We start from the raw sequence: 15,494 nt of genomic DNA, 5'->3' as shown, positions 1-15,494 counted from the left end.
AAGAGAATTGGGATCCCAGGAACAGACCCACACACATCTAGTCAACTGCTCTTGACAAAGGAGGAAAGGCAATGCCATGGAGGAAAGACATTCTTTTCAATCAATTGTGCTGAAATATTGGACATTCACATGATTAAAAAAAAAAAAGAATTTGGGCAGATGATATGCTCTTTGCAAAAATTTACTCAAAATGTGTCACAGTCTTGAATGTAAAATGCAAAACTATAAAACTCCTAGAAGATAACATAGGAAGAAATCTAGATGGTTTTGGATATGGTGGTGAATTTTGGCTATCACACAAAACACAAGATCCATGAAATAAATAATCGGGAAGTTGGGTGTGTTAGTCAGCTTTGTGTCACAATGAAATACCGCAGCTCACTTATAAAGATAAGTTTATTTAGCTCACAGTTTTGGAGGTTCCAATCCAAGATCCTGTAGCTCTGCTGGTTTGGCCTCTGGAGAGTGGCAAAAGGCATGGAGGGGGAGCCGGCACCGTGGCTCACTAGGTTAATCCTCTGCCTGCGGTGCCGGCATCCCATCTGTGCACCGGGTTCTAATCCCAGCAGCTCCTCTTCCAGTCCAGCTCTCCGCTGTGGCCTGAGGTGGCAGTGGAGGATGACCCAAATTCTTGGGCCCCTGCACCCACATGAGAGACCAGGAGGCAACTCCTGGCTCCTGGCTTCTGATCAGCATAGCTCCGGCCGTTGCGGCCATTTGGGGGGTGAACCAATGGAAGGAAGACCTTTCTCTGTGTCTTTCTCACTGTCTATAAACTCTACCTGCCAAATAATAATAATAAAAAAAAAAAGGCATGGAAGAGGACACATATTGGAGGAAGGGGCCTTGTCATCAGCTAGGAGCTGAGATGGGGAGGGGCCAAGGTCAGATTTTATAGCAACCCTCTCAGGAGACCTACACGCCAAGGGCAAGCCCTCAATGGCCTAAGGAACTTCTGCCAGGCCCCATCTCCTGCAGAATCCACCACTTCCCAATAGCGCCCCACTCGGGACAAAGCCCACAGTGCAGTGGTAATTTGTGACAGTTGATGAACCTACATTTATGCATCATTCTAACCAAAAGTCCATAGTTTTAGTTAGGGTTCACTCCTGGTGGTATATATTCTGGTGGTTTTGAGAAATGTGTGATGACATCATAGGGTCATACACAGTAGTTTCCCTGTCTTAAAAATCTGCTGTCTTCTGTCTGTCTATTCATCCTTCCACATCCTGGCACCCCTGATCTTTTGACCATCTCCAGTTTTGCCTCTGTCATATAAGTGCAACCTACAGTATAAGAGGGTAGGCTTCTTTCGCTTACCAATATGCTTGACATTTCCTCCATGTCCCGCCCTGGCTTGATAGTTCATTTTTCTTAGTTCACGTTCCTTTGTCTGAATGAACCACATTTTACATATTCATTCACCTACTGAAGGATGTCACCAAGTCTTGTCAATTATGAATAAAGCTGGTATGGGCTTTCTTAGGCAGGCTAGGCATTTCCAATTCATCTGAGTTAGCACCAAGGCATGTGACTGCGGAATCAAGTGGTAAGGATATGCTTAGCTTTTTTTCTTTTAGAAACTTACAAACAGTGGCTGTGGCGTTTTCCATTTCCATTGTCAGTGAACAGGCATTCCTCTCGCTCCACCAGCATTGGGTGTGGTCACTGTTTGGGATTTTTACTATTCTAATAGGTATGTAGTGATATCTCATTGTTATTTTAACCTACGACTCCCTAATGAATCGAAATTGAAAATCCTTTTATATGCTAACTTTGTTGAAGTTTCAGTAAGTCATTGGCACATTTTTAAAAAATCAGATTGCTTATTTTCTTATCTAATTTAAAGATTTTTTTTGTATACCTTGGCAAACAGTCCTTTGCTGGATGTTTCTTTTAGTAGTATTTTCTTCCAGTAGGAAGCTCGTCTTTTCATTAGCTCGGTGTTCTTTCCTATTGTAGAAGTTTAAATTTTTTTTAAAGATTTTTATTTATTTACTTGAAATTCAGAGTTACACAGAGAGAAGGAGAGGCAGAGAGAGAGAGAGAAAGAGGGAGAGAGAGGTCTTCCATCTGCTGGTTCACTTCCCAGTTGGCTGCAACAGCTGGAGCTGTGCTGATCTGAAGCCAGGAGCCAGGAGCTTCCTCTGGGTCTCCCATATGGGTGCAGGGGCCCAAGGACTTGGGCCATCTTCTACTGCTTTCCCAGGCCACAGCAGAGAGCTGGATCAGAAGTGGAGCAGCTGGGACTGGAACTGGCGCCCATATTGGATGCCTGCACTGCAGGCGGTGGTTTTACCGGCTATGCCACAGCACTGGCCCCAGAAGTTTAAACTTTTAATGAAACCCAGTGCTGTGGTTTCAGTGTTAAATGTTGCACATGGGTTCAGCAGGTGTGGCACATCCCTGCAGTGTGGGATGTAGCTGTGCAGGGACAGGTGGCAGATGGGAAGTCTGTACTTCCCAGTCAGTTTTGCTGTGAACCTAAAACTACCCCTTAAAAAGTAACGTGTATTGATTTAAAAGAAAATGAACAAAGCATCATTTGAGAACAGGGAAAGTGATAAAAAAAAAAAAGAGTTTAAAGGCATAATCACTCCAATTTTTCAAATTTGACAATAAACTATAAAGTCACAGATCTCAGAACCTCAACAACCCCACAAACACAAGACACATAAAAAAATAACTGCAAGGAACATCACATTGACAAAAAATAGTGACGACAACAAATCTTAAAGCAAACAAAGGGAAAGCACATACTATGTACTCAGAACTAAAGATGAGGTGACAGCAGATTGTTTTGTAGGATATACTGACATTTGTTGGGTACCAATAAACTGGCAGAATTACACTCAGAGGTTTCAATGCTCCCAACAATTCTGAGAACAATTAGACCAAAAGTCACGAAGGATCGAGAAGACCTCGACGCCGCTACCAATCAGCCTGACCTCGCAGACACTTCTTCACTGGCACTTTCCATCCAACAAAGCCAGAACACCCAGGTTTTCAAGGGCACATACTATGTTTACCAAACTAAATCCTGCCTTCTTCCATGGCAATTTCTATCCAGCATTGGAGGAATAAATAACATCCGTCTTACACAAACATTCCAGAGTGTCCATGAGGAGGAATGACTTCCCACCTTGCTCTATGAAGCCAGCATTTTTCACCTTCTAAAAACCACGTAAAGACATTACAATTATAAGAACTACAGGTCAATATCCTCCTGAACGTAGCTGAAAACAGTCTTAACAAAATCGCAGCAAATCAACTGCGAGAACATATAAAAGGAGAATGCCCCATGATTACGTGGGATCTTTCCCAGGAATGCAATCTCATTTTAATATTCAATAATAAATCAATAGAGTTCTCCCTTCAACAAACTATAAAGATTATTTCAATGTACTCGGAAAAAGTCCTCAACCAAATAAATATCCATTTTTAACAAAAATTCTTTGAAACTTGAGCATAAACCAGAATTTCTTCAACTTGGTAAAGGGCCTCTGAAAAACCTATCTTAATTTTATACGGAATGGTGAAAATTGAATATTTTCACCCCAGTATGAGGAACAAAGCAAATGCATTTGTTCTCACTACTTCTACTCAACATTGTAACAAAAGTTCTAGCCAGTGAAATTAAACAAGAACACACGAAAGCCATTCATACTGGAAAGGAAGAAGTAAAATTGTCTTTATTTGAATGTCCTGTGATCAGCACTGAGAAAAATCCTAAGGAGTTGGCAGCCACCAGAAATCTAGAACCAGCAAATAAAGCCACACAGTCAGAGGCATCATCAACATGCAAGCCTGACTTGTGTTTCTGTGTATTAACAATGAGCAGGCTGCAAACGAAATAAAACAATTCCATTCACAATGCACCAACAAGAATAAACTAATTCCATTTACAACAGCACCTTTAATTTGTTTTTCTTTTATTACCCCACTGACGCACTGGAAGTTCAAAGAAGATTTAGTGTTGTAAAATAAAGTGAATTACACTGTTGTTTAAAAGAAGAGAAGTTTGTGCTCTGGATAGCATCTTTAATTTTACACTTAAAATAAGGACATTTTATAATGCACAGATTACATGTAACAGGCTGATCAAATAATAATACATTTTATACTATACATATTATAAAGCTGCTAAAAATCCAAGAGAGATTTTTATAAAAATTGACAGTTGATACCAAAATTTATAGGAAATGGAAAGATCCAAAATTACCAAAATGATTTTGAAAGAGAACAAAGTAGGGGGTCGGTGCCGTGGCTCACTTGGTTAATCCTCTGCCTCCGGCACCGGCATCCCATATGGGCGCTGGGTTCTAGTCCTGGCTGTTCCTCTTCCAGTCCAGCTCTCTGCTGTGGCCCGGGAAGGCAGTGGAGGATGGCCCAAGTGCTTGGGCCCCTGCACCTGCATGGGAGACTGGGAAAAAGTGCCTGGCTCCTGGCTTCGGATCGGCGCAGTGCCGGCTGTGGCGGCCATCTGGGTAGTGAACCAACGGAAGGAAGACCTTTCTCTCTGTCTCTTTCTCACTGTCTATAACTCTACCTGTCAAATAAATAAAAAAAAGAAAGAGAACAAAGTTGGAAAACTTACACAATCTGATGCTAAGTCTTCTCTAAACCTGCAGAATTCTAAGAGGCTGTGATGCTGGGGTAAGACAGATACGTAGATTGGTGCAAGTAAATGGAATTCTGAAATGGATTTTTTTTTTTTTTTTGGCAGGCAGAGTGGATAGTGAGAGAGAGAGAGACAGAGAGAAAAGTCTTCCTTTGCCGTTGGTTCACCCTCCAATGGCCGCTGCAGCCGGCGCACTGCGCTGATCCGAAGCCAGGAGCCAGGTGCTTCTCCTGGTCTCCCATGCGGGTGCAGGGCCCAAGCACTTGGGCCATCCTCCACTGCCTTCCTGGGCCACAGCAGAGAGCTGGACTGGAAGAGGGGCAACTGGGACTAGAACCTGGCACCCCAACCGGGACTAGAACCCGGTGTGCCGGCGCCACAAGGTGGAGGATTAGCCTGTTAAGCCATGGCGCCGGCCTCTGAAATGGATTTGCATGATGACGGACAACTGGTTAGAGTAGAAATACCATTGAAGGCATGATCTAGTTTGTTAAACATACCATGTGCCTGAACATATGGGTTTTGTTGGATGGTTTTGTTGGATGGAAAGTTCCAGTGAAACAGGTTCAGTGAGGTCATGCCTGCCCCCAGTTCTCTGTCATGATGGTAGTGGCTGGACAACTTCTTGCCCCTTTAACTCTTACATGCCTGCTGTTATGTACACATTCCAGACTGCATCAGGCCTGGGTTTTCACAGAACTAGAGAACTAGAGTGGACAGTGGAAGGGGATGGCACGACTGTGTATGAAGGGGATGGAAGTGTCTACCTCGTTCTCTTGGGGATGACTTAGGGGGAAGCCGGCTGCCACTCTGTGAGGACACTCAAGCCAGCTGCGGAGACACCCACGTGGAGAAGACCGGAGACCTCACACGAGGAGTCAGGGGTAGCTCAGGGGACATGTGGTGCAGGTCATCCAGGCCTGTCCACCCTTCAGATGACTGCAGTCTGGCTGAATCTCAACTGGACCTCGTGTGAAACCAGGAACCAGGAACCTGACCACCTGGCCAAGACATCCTTGTGAACCTGATCCAGAGAAACCATCAGCTAGAATGCATACTTATTCTTGTTTGAAGTCACTATGTTCCATGTGAATGTGTTACCTAGAAGACCAACAGAGTTAGCCAATCCTTTTATGTCAGGACCCAGCTTGTGCATCTCATTCTTGCTGCCAGCTGTGCGCATGGTAAGTGCCCAGGGCCCTGCCTGAAGGCTTCCCAAGCTCACCCACAGATTCCTCAAACTGGGATTTGTATCCTCTGAGTACCCAGATGTTCCCATGTTGTTTTCTGTTCTAAAAACAACTCTACTCCTTTTCTGCCACTTCCTCCTCCTCCTTCCATTCTCCATCCTGATTCTGCACTTGGCCTACACATTTCAAGATTTTTCAAAACAAGATTCTTACAGTATTAAATCACGCAGGACAGGGCTCAGCCGACTGTGGCCTACCAGCCATATCTGTCCCTCTACCTGCTCTTGTAAATAAAGTTTTATCTGGGCCAGCACCGTGGCTTAACAGGCTAATCCTCCGCCTTGCGGCGCCGGCACACCGGGTTCTAGTCCCAGTTGGGGCGCTGGATTCTATCCCGGTTGCCCCTCTTCCAGGCCAGCTCTCTGCTATGGCCCGGGAAGGCAGTGGAGGATGGCCCAGGTCCTTGGACCCTGCACCCACATGGGAGACCAGGAGAAGCTCCTGGCTCCTGCCATCGGATCAGCGCGGTGCGCTGGCCGTAGCGGCCATTGGAGGGTGAACCAACGGCAAAGGAAGACCTTTCTCTCTGTCTCTCTCTCTCACTATCCACTCTGCCTGTCAAATAAATAAATAAATAAATAAATAAATAAATAAATAAAGTTTTATTGGAACACTGCCGTGTCTGATTGTGACACACTCCCTGTCTGCTTTTGCAGGGTAAGGGCAGGGTTGAGTGGATGGAACAGAAACCATGTGGCCCTTTGCTGGAAGACTTTGTGATCCAAGACTTAGGGTTTCTAATATTTCATATTGCATTCCATCCCTACAAAACTCCTGCAGAGAAATGGGCACAGCCCATCTGCACGGGGTGGCATTCACCCTCATTTACCTCCAGCACCTCACCTCTGCCCTGTGGGAACCATCAGTGCCCTCACAGGTGGACCCACTGCCCTTTCTGCTCTGTTCATGCTGGAGTTCTCGATTCATACAGGAACTTGTCAGGTGCGAGCCTGCTTCTTCCTCTTTTCCCTTCTTTCCTTCCTCCTCCTCAAAAAGGTTGGGTAAAATCTCACACACACACACACACACACACATACGCCATCCTCATGTTTCGATTCGTTACACAAAGGGACTGACACCTGTGGTGTAGCAGGTAAAGCTGCCACCTATGGTGCTGGTATCCCATAGGGGCGCTGGTTCAAGTCCTGCCTGCTCCATTTCTGATCCAGCTCTCTGCTATGGCCTGGGAAAGCAGTAGAAGATGGCCCAAGTGCTTGAGACCCTGTACCTGAGTGGGAGACCCGGAAGAAGCTCCTGGCTCCTGGCTTTGGATCGGCATACTCATCTGGGTAGTGAACCAGTGGATAGAAGACCTCTCTCTCTCTCTCTGCCTCTGCTTCTCTGTAACTCTGCCTTTCAAATAAATAAATAAATCTTAAAAATATATTATTACACATGAATTGAGAGACAGTGCCAGGAGATGGGAAGATTTTGCTTCTGGAAGCAGACACACACACACACACACACAGAGAACTGGGCAAGTGTGGCACGGAGGTTCACTCCCTGACATATAATCACAGAGCACTTCTCAGCTCTGGCCTTTCAAAGAGGAAGAGGAACAAGAGTAATTCCAGCTATTACAGGCTCCTGGGCACCAAATGAAACACTCGGCTGTAAATTGTATATAATCAGTGAGGAAGACTTTCATTTCTCTGTGGTTGCGAATGGGGCTTTTCCTTCCTCTTGTCTAGGAGGAAAAGAACTGGTTTAGATCAGTCTGGGGGAGTTTCATTTGGCCAAGATGACCAAAAGTCTCCCTGGATCCTAAGAGTCCCTGTAGTGGGATGGGAATCCTTTGTCTCCTTTGTTATGCCCAAGTCTCCCTCCTGCCTGCACATGATCTCCGTTTGTGGGAGCAAGCCCATGACTACAAGATGGTGGACATTTCCAGACGGTTAGAAGTGATGGGTGCAGACCATTAGCTCCTGCCCATCCTAACGCATTTCTGCAAGTCTGTCCACAAAGTGTCGGCCCTCTGGGAGCTCACGGTTTTGTGGGGGAAACCCGTGTTCTGTAGGAGAATGAGGAGCTGTAGAGGTCTAAGCCCTGAGGAAAAACAGGCCAGGAGGGGTGATCAGATCCTGCGTGTATATTTCCTTGTGTCAAGGCAGGACAGACAAGTTCCCCTGAGGTTTTGCTTTTAGGAACGGCACTGGTGGGGGGACCGGTGATGTCCTGCAGGGTGGGTGGCGACAGTGACAGCTGGAGGCTGGGCTGCTCTGCACCATGGCCGCTTTTCAATACATTTCCTCCTAGCTCCACGCTGGGTGGCATGCCAGCAAGGGAGGGGGAGACCACGATTCGTGGGATGCAAGGCTTTTGGAATGGAGACAAGACTTACATACACAAAACAGCCAGAAAACCAACAGAGGAAAATAGATCTCTGTACCATTCAGAACAGAGGACAGGGAGTTCCCGAGCAGAGAAGAGAACGACATGATCCGGAAGTCAGAGTTCAGGGCACTGCGCGGCGTAGGCGTGGGGTGGGCAGGGAGGAGGTGGCAGGGCTGGGGCAGAGGGCCGTCCACGCCACACGCTGCAAGCCGTTCCCTCTCTGCTGACCTAGTTCCTACACCTCACTCCCTCGTGTCTTCCATTTGTTTTTCCTGTTATCTAATGCAAGTTTTTATATTTCACTCTGGGTTTATCATCCATAGGAGTTGCTCTCTCTCACTTGTATAATCTGACCAGTTAATATTTGCCACCATTTTTCTCTATATATAATTATTCTCTATTATTATGTGATTTATTTAATTCTCAATGTTTTACTTCCTGCCTGTCATTTATCTCCCTATTTCATGTATTTCTCCTCCCTGTTTAGTATCTATTTTATTTAAAGATTTATTTATTTATGGCCGGCACCGCAGCTCAAAAGGCTAATCCTCTGCTTGCGGCGCCAGCACACTGGGTTCTAGTCCCGGTCGGGGCACCGGATTCTGTCCTGGTTGCCCCTCTTCCAGTCCAGCTCTCTGCTGTGGCCCGGGAGTGCAGCGGAGGATGGACCAAGTGCGTGGGCCCTGCACCCCATGGGAGGCCAGGAGAAGCACCTGGCTCCTGGCTTCGGATCAGCGAGGTGCGCCAGCCACGGCAGCCATCAGAGGGTGAACCAACGGCAAAGGAAGACCTTTCTCTCTCTCTCACTGTCCACTCTGCCTGTCAAAAAAAAAAAATCCAAAAGATTTATTTATTTATTTGAAAGGCAAGAGAATCAGAGAGAGAGAGAGAGAGAGAGAGAGAGAGAGAGAGAGAGATCTTGCATCCACTGGTTCACTTCCCAAATGGCCACAACAGCCAGTGCTGGAGATCATCCAGGTCTCCCACATGGGTTGCAGGGGCTCAAGCACCTGGGCCATTCTCCACTGCTTTTCCAGGTACATTAGCAGGGAACTGGGTAGGAAGCGGAGCAGCCAGGACTTGAACCAGCGCTCTGACACAGGGTGCTTGTGTCACAAGTGGTGGCTTAACCTGCTGTACCACTATGTCTGCCACCATCTGTGTTTATTTTCATGCCCTCTTTTTTATGTATAAATGCTGTTTATCTTAAACATTTCATGTCCGGAAGTTAGTCTGTTTGTAAAGACATGGATATATATATATACATACATACATATATATATATACACACACACACTAACATATACTAGAGTATGTATATATATATGTATATATATATATATATATATACACTAAAAATGCCACAAAAAGCTGTTCAAACTAACAAGCAAATTTAATAAAGCTGTGGAATACAAAATTGATACCATTTTTGTACACTGACAATGAACTATCCAAAAAGTAATAAACAATCCCATTAGAGTAGCATAAAAATAAACAAACACTTAGGAATAATTTTAACCAAAGAAGTAAAAGATCTGTACACTAAAAACTATAAAATACTGATGAGAAAAATGAAAGAGAAAACAAAAATTAATGGAAAGATTTTTTTGTTCATGGGCTGGAAAAAGTAATATTGTTAATATATTCATAGAATGGGAAGTAATCTACAGACTCAATGCAATCTCAATGAAAATTCCAATATAGAAGGAAAGAATTCTAAAATTCACACGAAACTACAGAAGGCCCTGAATAGCCAAAGTGATTTTGAGTAAAAGCAACAAACTAGTGGCAACACATTGTTTGATATCACATCTATTACAAAGCTATAGTAATCAAAACGGTATAGTACTGGTGCAAGAACCAATAGAACAGAGGAAGCACCAAGCGGTTAGCATTAGAGATAGCTAAGAATAGCATTAGAGTGAGCCCAGAAACAAATGCACACATGTATGATGAGCTGATCTTTGACAAAGGTGCCAATAATACAATAGGGGGAGAATAACCTCACCAATAAATGCTGTTAGGAAAACTCAATACCCACATGCAGAAGAATGAAATTGGGCCTGGATCTCACCCCATAGACAAAGAGCAACTAAAACGAATTAAAGGCTTAAATGTAAGATCTGGAACTGTACAACTATGAGGAGAAAACAACGGGAAACTTTCTTGACATTGGTCTGGGTAAAGATTTCTTGGATCTGACCCCAAAGCACAGACAACAAAAGCAAAAATAGACAAACGGGACTGCATCAAACTAAGCTGCTTCCTACAGAATGGGAGGAAATATTTGGGAGCCAAACACTGGATCAGGAATCAGTACTCACAATACATAAAGGATGCAAATACCTTGGTAGTAAGAAAACATAACTCAATTTAAAACCGAGCCAAGGATCTGAAGAGACATTTCTCAAAAGAAAGCATGGCAAGAAATGCATGAAAAAAAATGCTTAATATCGCTGTTTATCAGAGAAGTGCATTGAAACCACAGCGAGATGGCACCTCAGATAGCCTTAACAATACAACAAGAGATAGTGTTGGCAAAGAAATGGAGGAAAGAGAACCTTGTACATGATTGGTGGTGACACAAATTAGTACAATCATTAAGGAAAACAGCATGGCGCTTCCTCACAACATTAAAAATAGAATAACCAACCTAGTCAGATGTTTCACCTCTGGTCATATATCCAAAAGAAATAAAATAAAATAAAATTCTGTTTATATATCCAAAATAAAATAAAATTAGGGATACGTGCACTCTGTGTTTATTGTAGCACTATTCACAATAACCGAGATATGGGATCAGCTTTGAATGTCCATTACCAGAGGAATGGGTAAGGAGGTTCTATTCAGTCTTTAATAAAGAAGGCAATCAGGACCTGCAAACACAGGCATCCCATGTGGGCGCCAGTTGGTGTCCCAGCTGCTCCACTTCTGATCCAGCTCCCTGCTAATGCACGTGGGAAGGCAGCGGAAGATGATCCAAGTGCCTGGGTTCCTGCTTCTCTGTGGGAGACCTGGATGAAACACCTGGCTTCAGCCTTGCCCAGTCCTAGCCATTGTAGACATTTGGAGAGTGAACCAGTGGATGGAAGATCTCTCTCTCTCTCTCTCTCTCTCTCCCTCTTTCTTTCAAATAAATATTTTTTTTTAAACACGGCAATCCAATCATTTGCAACAACATAGGTGATTGTGCAGGACAGTATGCAAAGAAACACAAAACAGCATGTTTTTATTTATATGGGGGTACCTTTAAAAAGAAAATGGAATTAAAAGGTAAGTTAATTTTGGTGTAAAAATTTGAAAATCATAGATATGCAGGGTCCTCAAAAAGTTCATAGAAAATGCATATTTTGAAAAATTATGCCTGGAGTTCAAAAACCTTTGTGTACCAAAATAAACATCTTTTAATTCCATTTTCCATGAACTTTTTGGAGTCCCTTTGTATGTATAATCCAAAAAGTTGAACTCTTGGAAGCATAAAGTAAAAGAGTGGTTATCAAGGGACTAGGAAGAGGGAAGGGTTGGAGAGATTTTGGAGAAAGGACACATTTTCAGTTAGTAGGAATACATTCAGAAAATTTATTATACAATATGGTGACCATAGCTAATAAAAATGTGTTTTATAGTGAAAATTGCTGTAAGAGTATTTTAAATGTTCTCATCACAAAAAGGATCAGTATGTGAGATAATGCATGTATTGATTTGATTTGATATTTCCAATATATATATAGTATATGTATGCCGTAACATATACAATCTTGTCAATCAGAAAATAAAATAATTTTTAAAAAGATTTATTTATTTATTTGAAATGCAGAACATCAGAGAGAGAGAGAGAGAGAGAGGAAGAGACAGAAAAAGAGGGAGGGGGAGAGACAGAGACCACTGGTTCACTCCTAAAATAGTTGCAACAGTCTGGGTCCATCCTGGTCTCCACATGGAGATCCAAGCACTTGGGCCAACATCCATGCCTTCCCAGGTGCATTAGCAGGGAGCTGGGCTGGAAGTGGAACAGCTGGTACTCAAACCAGCACTCTGATATGGAATGCCAATGTCATAGGTGGTGGCTTAACCTGCTGCACTGCATTGCTGGCTCTCAGAAAAAATTAATTTTTAAAGGTCTCTCAACCTGAACATTTTCTTTGCTTTCCTATTTTTTCTTCTTTCTCCCTACACATTTTCCCACTCTTGTTTCCACTCAACACAGTAGTTCTCCTCTCCTATGGGAAAACATTCCACCTCCTGCCCTAGTGACTTATTTCTCTCTCAGTGATTAGTAATAAAAACTACCTAAGTGCTACCTATGTGTGTTCCTTCCTGTGTGTTCTGGGCACTGTTAGAAGTATTTTGTAAAGGTCATTCATTAACTACTCAGAAATACACCACGTGATAATTGATTCCCATCCCCATGCAGAGCAACCCAGATACAGAGAGGTAAAGTAACAGGCCCAAGGTCCCACAGCTAACGCACAGCGGAGTCACAGCGCAATCACAGCCAGTCAGGCCCCAGAATCTGTGCTACTGACCCTGACGTAATACAACTTCTCAAGAAAGTACACACTCTGGCCAGCACCATGCTCACTTGGCTAATCCTCCGCCTGCACACCAGTACCCCAGCTTCTAGTCCTGGTTGGGGTACTAGGTACTAGTCCTCGTCGCTCCTCTTCCAGTCCAGCTCTCTGCTGTGGCCCGGGAAGGCAGTGGAGGATGGCCCAAGTGCTTGGGCCCCTGCACCCACATGGGAGACCGGGAGGAAGCATCTGGCTCCTGGCTTCGGATTGGCACAGTGGCGGCCATAGCAGCCATTAGGGGAGTGAACCAACGGAAAGAAGACCTTTCTCTCTGTCTCTCACTGTCTATAACTCTTTCTCTCTCACTGTCTAACTCTGCCTGGCCAAAAAAAAAAAAATATATACACGCCTTTAGCTTCTTTAAATGTGACTTTGAGCTCCATGCTGCCAAGATGGTGCTGTGTAACACAGTCCTCATGGGACCCAGCCCCCTGGGTAGGGAAAATCCTAGGAGTTTTATGTGGGGTAGAATACTTAGAGGTGCCCCTTCGGCTCTCAGTCCATTTAGAATTGTTGTGCTCCATGTCCATGACTTGTCATCTTTTGGGGCCACAAGAAGGTTGCTGTACCATTCTTGGATGTAGGATTCCTTTTGATACCCTGGGACCTGGACTCCCACCTCCAGGAGAGAGCACACTGCCATCCTGCTGAGCCAGAAAGAAAGCACTCTTTGGCTGGTCAAAGTTTTAGGGACCAACCCCCTGCCTTTGCTTCTCTCTGTTCTGTCACCTTCAGCTCCTACTGCTCCAAACAGGCTCTTTCTATTCCTTCCCCAGTACAATCACAACAAAGAGCTCAGAATTCCTACAACAGAGGTCAGGGAAGGAGGTTGTCCAGAGGTGATTTGCTTTTTTTTTTTTTTTTTAATTAAAAAAATTTTTTTTTTGACAGGCAGAGTTAGACAGTGAGAGAGAGACACAGAGAGAGAGAGAGAGAGAGACAGAAAGGTCCTCCTTCCATTGGTTCACCCCCCAAATGGCTGCTACAGCCAGAGCGCTGTGCCGATTTGAAGCCAGGAGCCAGGTGCTTCCTCCTGGTCTCCCATACGGGTGCAGGGCCCAAGCACTTGGGCCATCCTCCACTGCCTTCCCGGGCCGCAGCAGAGAGCCAGACTGGAAGAGGAGCAACTGGGACAGAATCCAGCGCCCCAACTGGGACTAGAACCCAGGGTGCTGGTGCTGCAGGCAGAGGATTAGCCAAGCGAGCCGCGGCGCTGGCCAGGTGATTTGCTTTTAGCCTCACTTCCAACTGATGACACAAATAGCCACGTTTTTGGAACTAGAGAAGCAAATACAAGGCAACAAAGCTACGGATTACTATTGCAATAAACTATCCTGTCTTAAATCCAGCGGTCTTGGGTGGGATGAGAAAAGCCCAGAAAGCACACGGCCCTGTGACCTATTCTGGTGCAGGTCTCCAAGCCCCTGAGCCCGTTAGCCTACCTCCATGGCCAACTCCATGTCTCTGCTCTTGTAGCCAGAGAAAGCTGCATGAGATACAACTTTATTCCATGAATTCTCTGTCCTGAAATATTCAAAAGGATGTTATCTGTTCTGGAATTAGATTGTGGTAAAAGTTATATAACTTTGTGAAAATACAGAAAACCACTGAGTTTTAGGGAGTGTGCGTTGTAGCTGTTTTAATGAAGAGGAAGGCTGTCACCCTCTCCCCTCCTTGGAGTTAAATTGAGGATCTGATCCCTTACTGCCCTGCCAGCTTTGTTTCCTGCTCCTCAACTCCCCTCCTGACTGCATCCAGTCCTCCACACCTCCAGCCACATCATCTCATTTAACTGGAATTCTTTTCTCCTTTCATTCATTCCTTTCTCAACTCCCTTCAAGACCAGTCCAAGTCCTATCTCTCTGGCAGCTCCAGCCTTTATGGATTTCTTCACACTCAAAACCCTCTTTGCACTTGTAATCTTCCGACTTCTACATTCATTCTTTAGATGGGCAGTTGCTTGCACACAGGGATCCTTCTTGTCCATCTTTGTAACCCAGCATCCCACACGGTGTCTGATACTGAGTAAATACTTACAAAGCTACATGAGGAAATGAAGAAATTGCATTTTTACTCATCTCTAAATGGCTCACATGTGCCTGTCTTATTTTTTCAACTAGACCATAAGACCTTGCAGGAAGGGTTTAGGTTTGTGCCCGGGATTAACACCTGTTCACGACAGGACCCATCGTTGACCATTCAGCTGCTTGATTGTCTGAAGGCTTGGCAGAGAATGCTGTCCCTTTTACACTTTATTGGTGATGGCCTGGAAAGGGAGGACCTGGAACAGGCGAAGAGAGTCCCCAGGATGCCCGGCTGAATGGTGGTTGCTCCACCCTTAACCACAATGGTTCAGTGCCCACCACTTTTGGCATTCACAACAGCATTTGGAAAGAGATGTAGTAATTTCCCCCTCAAGGCTTATTTTTAAAATCAGCGGCTGAGAGTGCTTGCAGGAAGTGGGGTCAGACAGAGCTGAGAGCTCCGAGTTGCCTCCTGGAGGAGCTGGGTGCTACCCAAGCAGAGATCCAGTGGTTGGTCCTTAATTTTGGACCTCTGTTGCCTTGGAGGAAAAAGTCAGGCCAAAGGGAAGAGATGGATGCTTTGCCCAAAAAACAGATCCTAGCTTCCATGGAGATATGACTACCTAGCCAGCTACTGTTTCTCAAGCCCTACATTTTTAAGACCAGGGCTGGGTGAGCCAGAGGGTCTCTGGTC

This window comes from Lepus europaeus, chromosome 6 (genome assembly GCF_033115175.1).
Source record: "Lepus europaeus isolate LE1 chromosome 6, mLepTim1.pri, whole genome shotgun sequence".
NCBI classification, from domain to species: domain Eukaryota; kingdom Metazoa; phylum Chordata; class Mammalia; order Lagomorpha; family Leporidae; genus Lepus; species Lepus europaeus.
The sequence above is the reverse complement of the archived record's forward strand: the minus strand, read 5'-3'. Positions refer to the sequence as shown.